The sequence below is a fragment of the Grammomys surdaster genome, unplaced genomic scaffold (genome assembly GCF_004785775.1).
Source record: "Grammomys surdaster isolate TR1022 unplaced genomic scaffold, NIH_TR_1.0 125925, whole genome shotgun sequence".
NCBI classification, from domain to species: domain Eukaryota; kingdom Metazoa; phylum Chordata; class Mammalia; order Rodentia; family Muridae; genus Grammomys; species Grammomys surdaster.
This window is the reverse complement of record NW_021620749.1, coordinates 4,006,892-4,027,279: the sequence shown is the minus strand read 5'-3', so window position 1 is coordinate 4,027,279 and position 20,388 is coordinate 4,006,892. Positions and strand designations below refer to the sequence as shown.

The 20,388-nt window shown below is 46.5% G+C and overlaps 1 protein-coding gene across 1 annotated transcript in view; it reads right to left on the bottom strand.

Moving 5' to 3' along the window:
• Positions 1-20,388, bottom strand: part of Cldn14 (claudin 14) — an 80,733-nt gene that overhangs the window by 17,072 nt on the left and 43,273 nt on the right. The window contains exon 2 of the mRNA XM_028752520.1: positions 6,878-7,015. The gene's annotated coding sequence lies outside the window, so the exon portion shown is untranslated. The remainder of the gene's footprint in view (positions 1-6,877; positions 7,016-20,388) is intronic.

Sequence of the window (20,388 nt, the reverse complement as noted above, 5' to 3'; positions counted from 1 at the left end):
CCACCCATCCATCCATCCATCCATCCATCCATCCATCTATCCATGCATTCATTCACTGTGACATGCCCTCAATGTAGCACACGAGAACCTCAAATTCATTATGTAGCTGAGGACAACCTTGAACTTCTGGCCCTCCTGCCTGTACCTCCTGGGATTACAGGCATGTACAATTGTGTCTGGGTTATAGATCAGATGTGAGAGTTTGTGCAGATTGCACAGTCAGCTCAGCATATTTATTTATTTATTTGTTTATGGAGCTGGGAATTGAATTCAGGGCCTTATGCAAGTGAAACAAACACTCTACCATTGGGCTATGCTTTATGCTGGCCTTCCTTCCTTCTTTCCTTCTTTCCTTTCTTCCTTTCTTCTTCCCTCCCTCCCCTCCTTCCTTCCTTCCTTCTTATTTTCTTTCCTTCTTTCTTCTTTCCATTCTTCCTAAGGCAATTAGTCTCCTATAGTGAATTGCTGAATCCCCTAAATATTTATTCCCCGTACTTAACTGTGTGAGAGAAGCAGATAGCAGCAGGATGCTATTTGTTCAGGGCTGGGGGCTTTAGCTCAGCAGTACAATGGTTGCCTTGCATGTACAAAGTCCTGGGTTTGATCCCCATTAAAGTCCATTTGTTTATCTGATCCAAAGAACCTGATAGGACCAGCTGCTGTTATTGGAACATGGTCTTCAAGCCTGTGCTTTGCTCTCAAGTTTGTAAAGACCACATGACATGGGCTGCATCAAAACCTTTCTTTAAAAAACCACTACAATATACTAAAAGCAGTCAGAAGAACCTGCCGTGAGTAGTGGTAATTCCTACATATTGGTTGTGTGTTCTGTGTTATCATTGCTGTTTCTGTCCTGGCTTCGAATAAGAATTTGGGCAACAAGAGACTTGATGAGCTCAGGCCTGCCCAAGATGGCAAAATTAGCAAGAGGTAGAAGCCCTGAAGGGGATGGGGACCTTCCTTCTCACACTGGCACTAGTGAAACCCTGTTCTCTGCCTGGAGTGATCTGACATGGAATCTCATCACCTGACAGCACTACCTGAAGGCAAGGCACAGCCAGACCAACTCTGCAGTGCTGGTCTCAGTCCCAGAGAGGGCAGAGTTCATCCAGCCAAGAGGAGGATTCCAAGGAGATGCTATCCCAGATCTCCTGGTTTACAGAGTTGTGCATGTTGCGCTGTATTGCTGGGGTACCTTGTGAGTCCTAGAGCTTTCACGTTCTTATTGTGTTCATTTCCAGTGATACTGCATGGCTCAGATTTCTAGAAGCAACCATATATGACTGTGCATTTAGGAGCTGACTCCCTTGATGATCATGGCTTCAGTTTGTCTCTTGCTGTTTTAGCAGGTAGTTTCTTGAGAGTGCAAGGTCCCTGAGTTAGATTGCTAAGACCATATAGAAAGTCGATTGTGATGCTGTGTGCTTGTAGCTAGCTCACTGAAGCCTAGCAGCTTGCCAGGTCAGTGGGAGACCCTGTCTCACAGAAGAGAGGAGAGAAGAGGAGAGGAGAGGAGAGGAGAGGAGAGGAGGGGAGGGGAGGGGAGGGGAGGGGAGAGGAGAGGAGAGGAGAGGAAGAGAAACACGTACAAAATATTTTGTATGAAGTTACCAAAGAATTAGTAAAAATCATTTTCAAAAAAGGCTGATGACCCCTGAGGAATGACACCCAAGATGGTCCTCTAGCTCCCACTCTCTCTCTCTCTCTCTCTCTCTCTCTCTCTCTCTCACACACACACACACACACACACACATTCACACACATGCACATTGATGCACATGCACACATACTCACACGCGCATGCACATGCACACACACACATCCACACTCATGCACACTCCCATGCACACACACACACACACACACACACACACAGTAGGTTTTGTGTCCATAAATCTTTATTCATAAGAAATAAAAGTTGTCTACTGTTTCATTTTGAGACAAGGATTCAAATAGCCCAGGCTGGCTTCAAGCTCACGATGCACTTAGGAGGCAGACTCTTCAATTCCTAAACTTCCTGTGTCCACCTTCTGCTGCGGTTATAGGTGTGCACCGCTGAAATTTGAAATCATGTTTCCCACTAAATATTTAACAGAAATGCCTAATCACTGGACCGTCATCTATACGCCTGGCATGAATCTGACCATAAGGAAAGAGAAAGGTCACACCAGCACACAGTAGGTTCTTTGGAATGCATGGGCCTCACTCCTAGACTAGATGTCAGATCTCTGGGAAGTGTGTTCTGGGAATGATTATTTAGGAACCTCTATGGGTGACACTCATATGCAGTCAAGGGTAAGGATCGCTGCCTAGGTTTTCCTTGTCGGGTGAGTAACACTCCCCCAGCCAAAGGATAGGGGCCTTAAGGCCAAACAAAGCCCCAAATCGATAGATGTGTAAATGTGCAAACACCGATGGATCACAAACTAAAGGCTGTGTTGTGCACCACAGTCAAGAGCTTGAATGCGATTGAACAGAGACATATGCAATGAATAACACACAATACATCAATAAGCTCTGGGCACCGAGTGGATATTCAGTAACTGTCCCTGAAAAATGAGTGAACGGAACCCACGAAGTGTAGTAAACTTGAACTTGGTGAAACGGAGGCGTCAGTTGGATGAAGGGTCGTCAATAAAGAAAATAACTTAAACTGTGACATGCCATCTGTTACGGATATGCCACAATAAAAAAAAAACCCACTAACAACAGGGAAAATGAATGGAAGGAATGGTGAATTAAACCATTTAAACGTGGCTTTTCCTGCCTCTTTGTCGCCAACGTTAAACCACTGATGTCCACTGGGTGGCGCTGTGATCCGCTTTTTCAGAAGAGGCACTCAGAAAGCCAAGTTCTGCAACTACACTGTTGCCCCATTTTAAAGACAAAAGACTTTAAAGCTTCATAATTTGAGGCGCCGTGGCACGTTGCTTTTCTACGGCCTATCCGAAATATCTTACTAGGCATAAACTTATTCAGGAAGTGAATCGAAAGGCTGTTGGTCTGGATAGAGAACGCCCTTTCCTTTTATCCGCACTCCCGAGTAGACATAGCACTTAAGTTTCATAGAATAACCGACAGGTCTGAGACGGCTGTGCAGAGGGATCTGGACCACTGACCAGAAAGGCTGATGACTGAACAGAACACAAAGTAATACTAAATGAAAACGTGGTGTCTTCTGGTCCGTTCTGCCTACCCTGCACAGACTATTCATGATTTATCAGTACAAGCTGAGTGGAAAAGGGAACCTGGTAGTTTAAAGTTAACCCCCAGCCCGGTGTTAAGTCTGAGTATTGGCTCTCCCAGGACTCAAGACCTAGATTTCTTCTGTCAGGTATGTATAGCTCCCTTGGCTGAACGATATAGGCTTTAGGCCAAAATGAAAACCTGGAAACTTCTGGAGGCAGGCTTAGAGTCACAGCTCAGCTCTAGTTAGCTCCTCTGGGCTGGGGCAAAGGTCGAGAGGAAGCACTTAAAACGTCCATAGCAAATGAGCAAAGCAATGCTAAATCTAATGAGAAGAAATTGGGGACTAGGAGATACTCTGCTTAGCCTCTGAGTAGCCCTGATTTTATGCCCAACACACACACACACACACACACACTTACACACAGACTGTCTCACACTCACACATACCATACACACTCATACATATCATACACACTCACACACACATTCACACACACACATAATCACAAACACAAAACACACACACAGAACACTCTCACTCAAAACACACTTTCACACACACTCACAGATACACATCCACACACACTCACACATACCATACACACACACTTATAGACTCACACACACACTCACACACATACTCACAAGTACAAAACACACTCACAAAACACACTCTCACACAAAACACTTTCACACACACAGATGCACATCCACAGACACTCACACACACCATACACACTCACATACTTATAGTCTCACACACATTCACACACATTCATACATACAGGTACACATACTCATGCAAGTACACACACACCCCAATATAAAACTACAGTTAGGCGTGCCTCAGTGGGTTAGGAGTGCTTGCTGTCCTTAGAGAGAACCTGAGTTCAGCTCCCAGCATCTGAGTCCTGCATCCCCTCTAGCTCCGGGGGATCTGGTGCCCTCTTCTGGTCTCTGCCAGTATCTGCACACACACACACACACACACACACACACACATACACACACACACACACACACATGCATGCACATATCCCCCCACATAAATTAATAATAAAATAAATCTTAACAAAAACAAAATTATATTTCTGTGTGTTTTTGTTTGTTTAAATAATGGAACAAATACATATTTTGCTCAGCTCTTCAAAGAAAAATGGCTTCCAACATGCTAAGTTATAATCATTGATACTGATAAAATATTGTAACAAGATCTCTCTTCTTTGTGTGTGTGGCATATATATGGGTGTGTACATATGGATGTTGGTGTATGTGTGTATTCATATGAGTGTGTACATGGAGACCTCTGGTCAGGAGTCTTTCTTAGTTTTTGAGGCAGGGTCTCTCGCTGAACTGGAAGCCCATCTATTCTGCCAGGCTAGCTGCCCAATGGGCTTCATTGATCTATTGGTCTCTGCCCTCCAATGCCAGGGAGACAGCTGTGTGTTAGGCTCAAGGCTTCCAGGGAGAGAGCCCAGGACAGCTGCCCAAGTTTTTAATTTTGACATAGAAGCAAAATAGGAGGAAAAGAATCTACTGTTGGCCAGGCCCTGCTTCATGAGAGGGAACATGTTAGCAACCACGGTATTCCTAACTATAAATGGGTGTACCTGGTTCCTAGTGAATTCCATCCTGCACAGTGGTGACTCATTATGATGACTTTGGCTTCAGAAATGTTTTTCTTAAAAGTTATATATGATTTACACATATACATAGAAATAAACACACACAGAGATACAGACACAGATGCACACACAGACACACACACGCACACACACACACGTATATATGTACACACCTCACACTAAGTGTTCTCAGGCAGTGAGAGCTGGAAGCAGCTTTTCTTGTCTACTTTGGAGCTCTCAGCCGGAGTCATCAAGAATCCCAAAGTTTCTGTGAATACACTCCATAATCCACTCTAGCCTTTCTTTCTGATTCCTTGTGACATGTTCTAAGGGTCAGCTTTGAGCTAAAGGCAGTCCAGTGCTAGTTCTTGCCCCATAGAGGCAAAGGAAGAGTATATCACTACATGTCAAAAAGCCAGCGTCCATGTAGTTCAAATTTCCTTCATGGATATGATAGAAGAAGCCAAGGACAAAGTTCAGCAAGCTGTGGGGAAATGAAGGGGGGTAGCTTTCGTATCAAGAGTAGCATTGTGAAGGCTGAAGGGGTGACTGGGAAGATCTAAGGCGGCGTCAAAGGAAGAAGCCAGGACAGAGCCATTGAGACCCAAAGAGCAACAAGCGTCCTTCCTAACGCCCACACACTTTTTAGGTCATGTCCCATCAGATGTGCTGTGGAGCTTCCAAGAGATCCGCTGAGAGTCGGGCCACCACAGAGCCTTCCCCAACAAGAACAGCCTGGCGTACAGGCCTCCCAGGGCCCTGGAAAAGAAGCCACATCTTTCAGGCAGACTGGGCCAGCTGAGGGGTCTAAACCAGCAACAAGAGGAGATGGGTTAGTTTAGTCCTGTAGTGACCTCTTTGGGATTCGGAGGGGCCAGGAAGGAGTGTAGCATTTGAAAGCATCTGGAGTTGGGGGGTTAGACCTTTGCTGGGTCTGCTCCAAAGCAAGCCTTGTCTGCAGGTGGGTGGTGACATTAGTTGTGTGGCTTTTGTTTTGCTGAGAGGTGGTACAGATCCTTGCCAGAGCTGTATTCTCTGGAGACTGGGGGTGAGGGGAGGACAAAGCTACCTGCCCTGGGGCCTTTCCTCCTGCTAAGCCCTACATTTGTTTATTTAGAGAACTGGGCCTTTCATCTAAGTAAATACTGAACAAATATTTTAAAACCACCGGTTTAAACAATGTCACAGTATTGTCCTGCCTCAACCTGGCCCTAGGCACGGTGCTGTATTCACTGTTCCTGTCCTGATTCTCCATGACTAAGCAGGAGGGGTTTCTTCTGCTAAGATGGGAACAACTTCCCACCTGTACAGGTTGGGCACTTCCAGATGTCAGCCTCCTTGCCCCTCCCCAGAAAGCCATGCTGACGGAATGTACCTTGGGACTATAAAGTGAAGGAGACCATTTGTCTGTTTTGAGTAGAATTGGGAGAAGGATACACAGATGGATCATGGTGACCATGGGGATGCTGGAGTGAGCCTCAGGGGAGTAGTTTTTAGCCTCAGAGTAAAGAGGAATCACAGATAAGCATCTCTTGAGGGCCCTCATGAGGGAGTGGAGGGAAGGGAAGTCTCTGTTTAATTTGTCCTCACACACAGAAAATTCTTGCTCCCTAAAAACATCCACAAGGGAATGCTTTTAGACGGATACCTTACGAACCCTAACTCAGCTTCCCGGTCCTCTAAATCACCTGTTAAACCCCAAACTACATGTATCATCCCCTGTTGCCGGAACACATTCCCTGGGCCTCACTGGAGATGCCCATAGGGCAAGGCATGGAAACAGCTAGAATCCAGTTTCATCCAGGGTTCAGCTTGTCCTCATCCTCAAATGTGCCCTTCGTAAAACAAACACACAACTTTGGAGACAGTCTCCCATCAGACTGGAAACACCAGAAAGGCAGAGGCAGCTGCCTTCAGAGGTACCTTGGCTCTCAGTTTTCTATCCTTTTGGCCACTTTAGCTTTGAGTAGAAACTGAAATAAGAATTATAATGATACATATTTATGGCTTTTAAATAATTAATCCCTCGGAGTCCTCTTCTGGGTGAAAAGCTTGCTACCCACCTCATACGTCAGACAAGCAGGAGGCCATATGGCTTGGCTGGGCTGGGTGGTCGCTGGCATCAGTGGGAGAGTAGAGACTGAGGCTTCAACAATCTTTGGTTTCTTGGCTCTTGTCCAGATTGCTGGGCCATGCAGCCCCTAGAAAGGTGATACATGAGAAACTGAAATGGACCAGACTGTAAACTCCAGGGACAGTTAGGAGGGCAGGGCTTGTGGCCACCTCCTGGGTCTGCTTCTCTTTGACAGACAGGCTTGGAGGGGACAGAAGCCCTTGTACCTGGAGTTCACTCCACCTCCCAGTGTCAGTTGCTGCATTCTGTGAAGAAACTCTCCCCGGGAGAAAAACCCCAAGCAGCTGAATCCCAAGGCACACAGCAACATAGGGGAAATACTTGCTGAAACATCCACTGAAGGTCATGGGGGCACTAGTTACAGGGTTGGGGTAGGGACATGGCTTTCTTGGTAACACTGAGCAAGTTAGCCCTAAACTGCTTAAGAACATTCTTCTGATTTTTAAACTATCCAATTTACTTGTGAGAGGTTTGTAAACATGTATATTTTAGCCTTTATGATGCTGGACACCTTCAACTCTATGGTCAATCTTCTTTGGAGGTTGTGTTGCCAGACAAGCCCTTGAACTGGTCTGAAGAGCAGGGTATAAAACATGTGCTGTTCATGAGTCAGGCTGGCTCTTTAGGAAGTGTTCACAACCTGGTCTTAAGCAAGGCATCCAGATGCACACATGGAAACAGTAGCAAAACAAGCAACCAAATCCAGGTCGTATACTTCAGACTCCACCATTCCCACCTCTGGCTCCCTCTTCTGGCCCTTCTGTGGCCATGGCTACACTGGCTTCTTCATAGGTTCTAGAAGAGAACACTTTCTAGAGACTCATATACAGTCTACAGCAGCCAGGCAACTCACGGTGCCCTTAGATAGGAGATAACCAGGGGTTCATGTGATTCTTTTTTATCTGTTTCCAGCAGTATTTTTCTAGATAAATTAGACTCGGTGATGGGGTACAGATGAGAGAAGAAGAGAGCCAAAACTTGTGTCGACGTAGAGACACCAGAAGACACTTTGAGAGGACCCTCTGCGCCCAGTGGGGAGACACTAAGGCTTGGTAAAGGGGTCCAGGCTGGACCTCCAACAAGAATTGTTTGTGGTTTGTATTCATGCATGAGCAGGCACGGCAGGGTACCCCTTTAGCATGTGATGGCCAGCTCTGTTTGCCATCTCGCTGAGGGCTCCACCTGAGTCCATACTAAACATTCACCAAATCTCAATCTCTTATTGCCAGCCACATATAGATTTCTTAGTAGTCCAGAACATAATTTCCACAATCACTATTAATTAGAATTAGTGATTTAAAAACACTCCCCCCTGCTGTGCAGGCTACAGCGATGCAAACTAATTTTAGCTTCTTTTCCATATCTCAAGATCCTCTCATTGTGTCTGTTTCCTCTCATCTGGGAGCATCCTCCCGGACATGGTGCACATCTGGAGCCCATGTGTTCCTTCCTTTGCTCTCACATGTGGTAATTTTTTTTTATTACTTCAGGAAGCTGTGTAGATTCAGAAGTAGGAACCACACGAAGATGTGAGGTGACCGTCCTCAGTTATCAGCAGGACGGAATGCAACATCTGTGTGGAAAGAGATTGCCCTCAAAGCTCGTTCTAGTCTTAAAATCAGATGGTGTGTTTGGGCCGATAGCCTCATATTGAAGTGATTTCTCCCAACCAGAAGGTCTAGAATAGGTTCAGTTGTAATCTACTTGATATCCACTTGCTGTAGGTTGACTGCTCAGAGAAACCTGGCAAGGATTATGAAGAGTGTGCCTGGCACATGGCTGTGTCCCAACTCAACAGTCTGCGCACACTATTAGTAACCGTTGAAACTGTTCTCCGGGAAGTGCTGGCTGTTAATGACCCTGCCCAGATGCTCCTGTGGGAAGTATATGGAAAGATAATGTGTAGCTTCCCAAGTAGCCAACTGCTGGGTTGAAGGCTCACTCAGGAGATGGAGATGGTGTGCCCCTGCCAGACCCAGGACCATTGTGAAAAAGTGGGGAGCAAGCGCTTTGCTTGGTAAGAGTCAACTTGTACCTCTGCTGAAACACAGTGAGAGAGAGGTACCTGGGATGCCCAGGCCCTTCAGCTGGGCACAAGCAAGGTTCCAGCAGAGACAGCCAGAGACAAAGAGACAGCTTTCTGTGGTCAGGAAGAGGCAATCTTTCCTTCTGTAACTGCTAGGTGATTTTCACTTTGTAGGACAATATTGCCTGAGAATGCATGGAGACAGAAAGATAGCTATGTCCTCCATTACTAGGAGAGTATGGCTTTTTTTTTGACAAACTAGTTAAAATACATGGCAATGGAGTATACACCTGATGGGGTAATATTCAACCCTTAAAATGAATGAGGCAAATGTATTGGGCAATTAAGAATGTTGCTGCTCTTACAGAAGACCCAGGCTCAGTCCCCAGCACCCTTGCCAGCAGCTCACAGGCTCCTGTAACCCAGGCTCTGGGGACCTGATGTCCTCCCTGGTCTCTGAGGACATTGGCACATATGGCATCACACATGCAGGCCCCCAGCCCATAAATAAAAATAAAATTAAATCTTTAAAATGAATGAAATACAGAGGCCTGGTGGTGGCTTTGCAGTTAAGAACACTGGATGCTCTTCCAGAGGATTCAGGCTCAACTCTCAGAACTCACATGGCAGCTCTCAGAAGTTCACAACTCCAGCTCCAGGGGATCCAACACGCTCTTCTGGCCTCTGTGGCACCAGGCACACAGGTGTGCATGTACACATATATACAGGCAAAATACCCATACACATAAAATAAAATCTAATTTAAAAATAAATAGAACAAAGTAGATTTCTGTGTGCTAAAGTTAAGTGGGAGAAGACGAGTAGCAGGACAAGGTGCCATGCATGTAAAAATTAAAACACATTAAGGACATGTATGTGTATAACCTCACGTATCTCTATGCAAATTCATGAAGGGCAGATCCAGAGATCTTCCTGGGATGGGACATGAATCACCCTCCTCCCAATGGGAAGATGATCACCCTCCTCCCTATGAGAAGACATTCCAGTCACCATCTTTCCAATGACATCCTCCTTCTTAAGAGAAGACAGCTACCCTCCCTCCAGTGAGAAGGCGGCCATCCTCCCTCCAGTGAGGAGGCGGTCATCCTCCCTCCAGTGAGGAGGCGGTCATCCTCCCTCCAGTGAGGAGGCGGTCATCCTCCCTCCAGTGAGGAGGCGGTCATCCTCCCTCCAGTGAGGAGGCGGTCATCCTCCCTCCAGTGAGGAGGCGGTCACCCCCATTCCTATGCTGAGGATCATCATCTTCCTTTGTAGGTACAGGAGGTATAGCCTCCCTCCTGGGGAGCAATGAGACAACGTTAGCTGCCCCTTGGATCTGGAGAGAGTGAGCTGGAGGTTTGGCAAGCACTACCCTGAGCAGCGCCACAGCCTCTCACAGCTGCAGGTTTTGAGTGCAGTTCCAGGCCAATGTATGATGTTCTGTCCCTACAGGAGTTCCCAGAATCCACCAGGAGCCATGATGGCTTCCACTGTTTTTGTTTTGTTTTGAGACAGGTCTCACTGTGTAGTCCTGGCTGGCTTTGAACTCACAGAGATCCACCTGGCTCTGCCTCTGTAGTGCTGGGATTCAAGGCCCGTGCCAGCACATTAAATCCTGGCCACCAGTTGTCTTTAAATGTGAGAGAAATCCAGCAGATCACAAACACCTATGGATGTAGAACATATTGAACGAAGATGGTTCCTACCACTGTATTGGAGAGGTAGGGGGGTGGAAAGAGGGAGCGGAGAGGGAGAGAAGGGGAGAGGGGTGGAGAGCAGGCAGAAAGCAGGGTGGAGTGGGCAGAGGAAGAGGACAGGAGGATGGTTCCTCTGGTGACAGCATCCTGTCCTAGGGAGAGGAAGGCTGCTTTCCACCAGGTCTGACTTCCTGCATCACACAGGTATCTGCTTCCCCCTTGCTCTTGCCTCCATTTGAAATCAATCACCTTGCTTAGTTCTTAGAATGGAATCAAGAAGGCACTGCTCCAGCACCAACCTCAGCACTATAGAGTTACAGATACTAGGCTGGGCCTACAGACTGGGATCTCAGAACTCTAAAGCAATTAGCATGCTGTGAACGCGCTTTAGAGGCCTCAAATTCCCACCCAAACCTCGACTTCACACCTGCATGAAGGCTGCTATCAAAACCATACACCTAACTCCCAGAAGGAAACAATGGGTGTGGGTGGAATGTGCAGGAACCAGAACTCCCTGACACCGTTGTCAGGAAAGTCAAGTGGAGCTGTCATTGTGGGAAACAAGCAGAGATTCCTCGAAAAACAAAACAAAACAAAACAAAACAAACAGCAACAAAAACAAAACCACCCCCCTTCCCCATGCATAGGACTCCCTCCAGACCCCGCGGTTTACTCCTAGGTGAGGTCAAAGCTGGAGCTCAGCGGTGCACACCAGTGCTCACAGAAATATTCACAATAGTCAGGAGTAGGGACAGCTCAGACACCCACCAACGAATAAACGACAGCATCTTACTCAGCCTAAAAAATGACAGAGTTCTGATATACCACAGAACCACCATAGGGAGATGAACCATGACAGTGATGGCTGATCTTGGAAGCTTGGTACACCTGGGGAAAGAAAACCTCAGCTGAAGACTCACACTCATCAGTTTGGCCTATGGACATGTCTATGGGGCATTTTCTTGATTGCCATAGAGGTAGAAGGGCCCGGCCCACTGTGGGCGGTGTCATCCCTAAGCATATGGGCCTGGGCTGTGTAAGAAGGGTAGCTGAGAAAGCCAGGGGAGCACGCCAGTAAGCAGTGCTCCTCTGCTCCAATTCTAGGTTCTTCCCTTGACTTCTCTCGATGGTGGACTGTGACCTATGACAAAGAAACCCTTTCTTTCTCCCCCAAGTAGCTTTTGAGAGTGTTTGATCACAGCAATAGAAAGCAAACCAAGACAAGGACTTTATGTTAAGTGAAATAAGCAAGACCTCCATGCTGCCATTTGCCTGAGGTATCTAGAACAGATACTCATAGATACTGGAAATGGTTCAGCAAATGTCACAACGGAACCCACTATTACATACAATTCATACATACTGTTCAAGATTATCAAGCATAGCTATTGTATGCCTTTAATCCCAGCTCTTGGGAGGCTGAGGCAGGAAGGTCACACAGTCTAGGGCTTAACTTCTGTTTGTTATGATAAAGGTTTGACAGTGGATTATGGTAAAGGTGGTACAACAACCTAGATGTATATTTAATGACGCTGAATTATACACTTTAAATGAGTATAGCATGTACATTCCAGAAGAGGGCATCCGACCCCCCAGAATTGTGGGTGGTATGTCAGCCATGTGCATGCTGGGAGCTGAACACTGGTCCTCTGCAAGAGCAGCATATGAACTTGGCTTTACTCCTATCCTGTTGGCTTGTTTTTTGTTTGTTTATTTGTTAGCAAAGAGGAAATTACTCTCCGTAAGCAGCCCAGGTTGACCACAAACTCATGGCAATCCTCCTGCCTCAGCTGGAATCTTCAGTGCTAGAATTACAAGCATGAACTGCAACACTCAGCATCTTAGTTTTGTTTCTCTGTCTAGCCCTAGCAGTCCTGCATCTCACTCTGTGGGTCAGGCTGATCTTGATCTCGGAAATCTGCCTGTCTCTGCTGGTGCTGGGATTAGAGGCCACCTGGCCACACTTAGCAGCTTAACTGTTAACGCCGTGTGAGGTGAGGCTCACATCTTATTCCCTGTTCTTGCCCAGGGAGTGCTCAAACCTCTTCCAGACTTTCTGCAAGCAAGTTTCCATTTAGTGGCAAATACACCCATGTTCAGGAAGCATGTGTGTCTTGCATTGATCTTTTAAAGGTTCAAACTCACTTTTATCCATTCATATAAAATCCTTCGAGCATAGCTTTGGCATGCCAGGAGAGCCAGCTGTGTGGAAACAGCTCGTGACATGTCAAATCACCGTTTTATATGGTAAACGTTACTTACTGAAACTTTTGGTGGTTCATGTCTGACTTTCATATTTGTGGACAGGAATATAAACTACCACTAGATATTGTCTGTGGTCCCGCTTCAGTACAGAAGCTTCTCTCTCCTCCCATGTCAAACATCTGGATCCTTTTAACCAAAGAGCACCTTGTCTGGTTATCTGGAACTTTCCCTTGGCTTCACATTCATCCAAATACACAAATATTGTAAATTTGAACTTGTAAAACAAAATGTTACCAATAAAACGCCACATCTGTTGCAAGCATTAGAATCTCTACCAGATTTGAGTTACCGAAAGTTTCTGCTGGTCAGACAAGCATTTGAAAAGACACTGTATGTGTTTAATTCCTGTTTGACTCAGTTCACCAAAGCCTCGACTCCACTGCTGACTTGAGATGGACACACGTGGAACTCGTGGTGGGAGGCAGAGGGGAGTTCATTCAGATTGACCATGCCCTGAGAATGGCTTTTAATTTTTTTTTGAAACAAAGTCTCATTATTTAGTCCAGGCTGGCCTAGAACTTACAATCCTGTCTCAACCTTCTGGGTGCTAGAATTACAGACACACAATACCATGCCCGGAAGTTTTAACATTTAAAATTTTTAAACATGTATGAGTTATTCATAATAATAGGTTTCATGTTGATACTTTTTGTCCTTGTACATAATATACTTTGGTCATTTTCACCCCATAGCCCTCTATTGTCCCCACCCACTGCAGTCGATTCATTCTCCCCCCCCAACCTGCCCCCTTCTTCTCTCCTGTCTTTTCTGTCAGTATGTGACCCAATAAATTTAATTAGGGCTGCTTACTTGACATGAACAAAGGGTTATTTACAGGAGCGTGGACACCACTAAAGAAGATGGGTCCCTTTCCCCAAGCAATGATTAACTGCCACTGACGCCTAGGGGAGGGGTGTGTTTCATGAGACTCCCTCCCATACTCAAGGGAATGTTGAGGGGTCCTCTCTCCTGAAGTTCATCTCAGCTGCTGAAAGTCCAAAGTGAAGTGGCCGTGGAGACCAGCCCACCACACTGCACCCTTCCTCCAGATCTACGGTCTTTCTTCTCTCTTTCTGTGACATTTCAGGAGCCTTGGGTAGGGGTTGTGTGATACAGACATCCCAGGCAGGACTGGACAGTCAACACTCTCAGCACACCGAGAGTGTCTGCAGTAACTGCTGCCCACTGCAAAAAGATTCCCTGGCATAGCTGTGAGCAGCACTAATCTCTAGGCAGAAACACAGAATGCAGAAGGCAGTTTGGCAGGCACATGTCCATTTAACAAAGTACACCAGCAGCTTTCCCACCAGGGCCTATGATCTCCTCAGACACAGGCTTTTTACCAGGTTTACAGTACCAAGTGTTTGATTCTCCAATGGAACCGGCCTCAAATCTGATCAGAAAGCAGTTGGTTCTGCCCACGACTGTCACCCACTGTCACCCCAGTGAGCGCATCTTGCCTGACAGGTGGGTAAGATGTGGATAGACAGCAAGGCTCATGGAAATAGGCACTCGGCACTTCCCGAGTGAGCTTCTGGAGTAGCCTGACAGAGCAAGCTAACAAAGACAAAGAGGTAAACAGATGCAGCTGAACTAGACACTCTCACACACGGGAACTGAGATGGAGTTAGGTCAGGGGTTAGAGCCATGGCCCAGCTGGAGACGCAGGCGGATGGTACTCTGCCCTCTCCATGGATGAGATTCTCTTTCCCACCACAGGTGTGTTTTATAGGATGGGATAACTCTGGTGGGGATAGTTTCCTGTCTGTTCTCAAAGATGCATTTCTCCTTTTCAGCAGAGTGAACAAAAATTTGCTACTGAAAAGTGAGAAAAAAGGGACCCAATAGTTTTTAATTTCTTTGCTTGTTTCTGGTTTTTAGTTTTTTTTGGGGAACAGGTTCCCTCTACACAGTCATGGCTGTCTCACGTAGATCAGATTGTCCTTGATCTCACAGACACCCACCTACCTTTGCCTCTGAGTGCTGGGATTAGAGGGGTAAGCCATCATGTCAGTTTGTGAGGTGTGCAGAGCAGAAAGCCCAAAGATTGTAAAATTTGGCTAAGGCCACAAACATTTCTAAGATTGGAGGCTGCTTTGTTTCTTAAACCAGTGGTCCATTCCCCATGGTGGTAAGGAGGTTGTCTTGGGAGGGGACTGGGGATTTGATAGAGGATGGCCCCTTTCTGGGCTCATATATGCAGTAAAGTTAAGTAGCCTACCAAATATGCAGTCAGGTCAGCCATACACACACCATCCTGTAACTGGACCCATGAAGACTTCAGCTGGGCATTCCCATGGCAGAAACACAGATTTTTTTTTCACTACATTCCAAGAAAATCTTGAAATACAGTTCTATAGACAGATTGGAATTCTTTCCCAAGGAAATGCTATTCCACACTTCAGAGGTACATCTGTGTGGGCAGATGTCTCCAGAGCCATGGAGAGAGGCCCAAGCTGGTGTATCACTATGTGGGTAGGGGTCCAGGAAGAGACTCTCACCCAGTTCCTAGTTTTCTGACTCAAAGGAATGACATCCAAAGAAAATGTCAGCACTGTGGTTTCCTACCCAGAATTCATGGGGGAGAGTATTTGGCATTCTCTAGAGGGCCACAGGCCTGGTAGGATCTTCTCAGGGTTTAGATGTTTTTAGACTTGATCTTAGCCAAAAGGCTGAAGTGTGATGGTTTTAGCAGTGCAACATAACCTGAACAAGCCCTATCCAGCTATCTTAAGCGTTTAGTTATGCCTCATACACTCATTCATTCATTCATTCATTCATTCATTTATTCACCTTTTTTTGGTTATTACTTTTGTGTTTTGAAGACAGGATATCACATAGCCCAGGCTGTTCTCGATCTTGCTTTATAGCTTATGCTTGACTTGAACTCCTGATCTCCTTCTGTGAGTCCCAAGTGCTGGGATTATAGGCATGTGCCACCACATATCTGGCTTTATGTTACATGGCCTTAAACCCAGGGCTTCTTGCATGCTATATCCACTGAACCCTTCCCAAAGTTTAAATGCTAAGGCCTGAATCCCCATACAAAACTCCTTGGACTTCCCACTGCAGACTAAACCAGTTTCCAAGCTGGCAAAACAAAAGTTTCCTTGGGACCACTGTTGTGATAAAAATCTTTCTCCATGTCCAACATTATAGGTCCAACATTATAGGGTAGTTATTCCCCATGTACAAGTAGGGTAGCCTCTTCTTCTTGGGGCCTACATTCTACTTTATGTGAGAATACATGTTTACACCCTGGTAGACTTACTATCTGAACAAGTGTGGACCATAGGCTGGAGAGATGGCTCAGCAGTCAGGAACACTTGTTGCTCTTCCAGAGACCGAAGTTATGTTCCTAGCACCCATGTGCTGCCTCACTAATGTCTGTAACCCCAGTTCCAAGGAATCTGACACCCTTTCCTGATTTTCCCAGGTGCCAGTCATGCACACGGAGCACGTATGTACATACTGGCAAAACATTTATACACATAGCATAAAATTTTAAAAAGTAAACAAAATCTAACAATCCAGATCACAAGAGAGTATAACTATAGTGCAAATATATTTATATTTATAATTATTTATATTTATCTATATTGTAAATATATATATATATGTTTATAATATATTTATATTTCTTGCCTGGATATTTTTTCCCATCCTTTCTATCCTTGGGGGACACTGAGTATAGACTGAGCCCCAGTATGGTCTGAGGGTGTACAGATGTATCAGTAAAGCCTGCATGGGTACCAGCGCAGCCAAGGTCCTGCACTCCCGTGCTCCCGTCTCAGGACCCTGTGATATATGGCGCCCTTCAGAACAGGATGCAGATGCTCGGGGGGAGTAACCGGAGAGCTGTGCAAGAAGATATGTCTGTCTGTTCCTGGAGTTCAGCACATAAATTAGAAACCACAAATTCAAATATGAAGGAAATATCGACATTTCTCTTTTTCCCCCTCTAACTTTGGCTTGTTCCCCACTCAAGGTCAAGTTTGAGAGAAGTGTAGTTTTTGTTCTCCTGAAATGACTTTCTCTTGCTTCATGTTCGTCAGCTACCCGCTGCCTAGCTATCAGCTTGTCAGCGTGCTTGTCTTATGGGGAAAGTCAGGGCCAATGAGAGGCCTTGTCCCCAACACCCTGGCACCAGACAGCCAAAGGTGAGTATTCACTGTGGTCACCGGCTTGTCCTGGAGCAGAGGGACTTGACAAGGGAAGGAAGAGTCACTACACAGAGATGCGCAGGTAAGCAGAGGCTAAACCCGGGCAGCCGGACACTCCACATCAATACGCTTCCTTCCCACTTACCTCTGTCCTGCATCACTAGGTGTCCTGATGTCTCTGCTCCTGACTCCCACCTCCAGGGAGCAGGGAAAGGGGCCAGATAGCACCTGGAAATCCCACAGGCTTTGAGCTACAGACCTGACGCTGTCTTGTGTCATTTCCTCTGTTTTTTGTCCACACGTGGACAGCTTCAAATAATACATTGCTCTAGCACATCCACTCTAGGTTTTATAAAATATGGATTCATTTCTTCTAGAAACTTCCATATGAGTACAGAAAAAAAGAATCTATGTATGTATGTATATATATATATATATATATATATATATATATATATATATGTGTGTGTGTGTGTGTGTGTGTGTGTGTGTGTATATGTGTGTGAGAGTATATGTATGTCAGTGTGTGTGTGTGTGTGAGCAAGAGAGAGAGAGAGAGAGAGAGAGAGAGAGAGAGAGAGAGAGATTCTTGAGGTACATTATTACATTATTTTGGGTGAGGGTCTGGAGAGACGGCTCAGCAGTCAAGAGCACTGGCTGCTCTTCCAGAGGACCTGAGTTCTACTCTCAGCACCCACAAGGAAGCTCACAATGTCTGTAACTCCAGTCTCAGGAGATCTGGAGACTCCGTACCCTGTGGGCACCGGGCATGCGTATGGTATACACATACACGGAGACAGAATACCCATACAAACAATAATAAGTAGATGAAAAATTTAGAATAGTTTAAAATTTTTGTCTTAAGCTCTCTCGGGCCTTTGTCAACAGGGGCTGAATTATGAGTGAAAACCTTATTTAAAGGCACTCCAGGAAGCACCCTAGTTTAAGTACAAAGTAGACTAGCCACCACCCCAAGTGAGGACATCCCCTCTCTTGGCTGCCTGCCCTGGCCCTAATGGTCTGTGAGCCTGGCCTCAAGGCAGTGAAGAACCGGGATCATCTCTCTGTCTTCTGCCTTCTCCTGTCCTGAGTGCCACCTCCACGTGCAGTGCTGGGGTACAGGCCACCTCAACACTGAGTAGAGCCCAGCTGCCCTCTACCAGCTACCAGCCCTTCAAGGTGCCAGCTTCCAATTCTAACCTGCAAGGGGGAAGGGGAGAGTCGGTTTGAGTATAAACGAGGCTCCTTTCACGTCAGCAGATGGGACATCTTCTGCACAGAGCCCAACAGAGTCCAGACGTTATGACAATGGGTAAGGTGGCTGACACCTGAAAGGTAGGGTTCACATGCCCAGGACCTTCAAGATTTGCACCCATCGGGGCAAACGCTGGCATCGGTACTTGAATATGACATACAGCAGTGCTGGCAGGCTGTGGAGACGACAGGACATGGGATGGTGCAGAGAGACTGCCAATGTCCTCTGCTGCATCCATGACTTATGGAGGGATGATGCTCGTGGCCCAGGTGACTCGAGAGGACACCTTTCCTCAGGTAGCTGTGGCCTGTGCTGTGGGCACAATGCATCCACTCACACACCACCCTGATTGCTTCTGTCTCCCGGGGACCAGAACCTTCGCTGCTGCTAGCTGTTCTGTGGACCATCTATCACCCAGAGATAGGTGCTCAGTGAGCTCCCAGAGAATAACCAGTCAGAGGCAGGAGAAAGCAGACTTCCTGGAGAAAATGAATGTCAAACCATAAGCTGATTGTCTTGAGACAGAGTGACCTAGTTTCATTTCTGTGGCTGTGATAAAATACCCTGACAAAATTTTAGTGGGAAAAGGGTTTAGAGGTTGTAGTTTCAGTCCATCATAGCAAAATGACGGCAACCATTCATGTCACGTTCATAACTAAGAGCAGAGAGAAGTGCATGCACATGTGTCTTCCATTCCGTGACTCTCTGAACTAAGGCCAGGGCGCTGCCCTCTTTCATGATGGTCTTCACACATCAATTAGGGAAATCAAGACAGTCCTCCACGGACATGCCCATCTGATACAGACGACCCTTCCAGGAGACTCCCTTCTCAGGCCATGGGCTGCATCAAAACAAAACCGTCCACCACACAGGCTCTTTACTACGTGGCCCAGGTGGACTTGGAACTTGCCATCCTCCTGTCTCAGCTCCCTGAGTGCTGGGACTACAGATGTTCTGCATTGCACTCAGCATCAAGCTGGGTCATGAGGGGTGGGGGATGGGAAAGGGGAGGTGGGGAGATTGTTCAGAAAACATGAGGAAATCTGATGGGGACTGAGGGACCGAGGGGCTGGTGACAAAGTGGGACACGGGCCTGGGATGGTGAGAGGGGCCAGATGGGACTTTTTGGAAACTTGGCAGAGGCTTCAAATGTTGACTTCCAGAGCTGGCAAACCATAGCCTGGGGAGGGTAGGGTGTGCTACCGCAGGTGGGGCACATGTGTGGGGTGCCTGCAGCAGATGCCTTCTGAGTGAAGAGAGAGGCCATTGGTGTCTGCCTTCACCAGCGACACCACTGTCCTCCACACAGAAGGCCTCTTGGGTACAATAGCAAAGAACTACTGGGGACCCCAACTTCTTTTGTCTGCTGCTGGCTGACTGTGATATCTTTTTATTTGTTTGTTGTTTGCTTTTGAGACAGAGTCCTTTGTAACCCAGGCTTGCCTCACATGCATGTTATAGCTGAGGAGGACCTTGCACATGCTGGGATTACAGATACTCCCCCCCCCAGTGGACTAGATATAACTCAAGGTTCTAAATGGTGCTCACAACTGACCTATGTAGAAGTTGCATGTGTTTTAACCATTCAACATCAGGATGTTCTTACCAAAGAGAAGTAAGACTGTCAAGAGCTAATGATGGCTCTTAGGCTGAAGAAATAGTTCAATGGTTAAGAATACCGGCTGCTCAATCATGAGGATCAGAGTTCAAATCCTAGCACCCATATTGGACACCCTAGCTCCAAGAACTCTGTGGCACCTTCACACACATGGACACATATGCACTCACACCTGCACACACACTTGCACAAGTGCACTCACACTTGCACACACATGTGCACACATGGACTCACATCTGCACACACGTGTGCATAAATACACTCATACCTGCACACACTTGTGTACATATGCACTCACACCTCCACACACCTGCACACTTACACCTACACACATGTGTACATGTGTACTCACACCTATATACACATGTGCACATATGCACTCACACCTATACACACGTGCATATATGTACTCACAC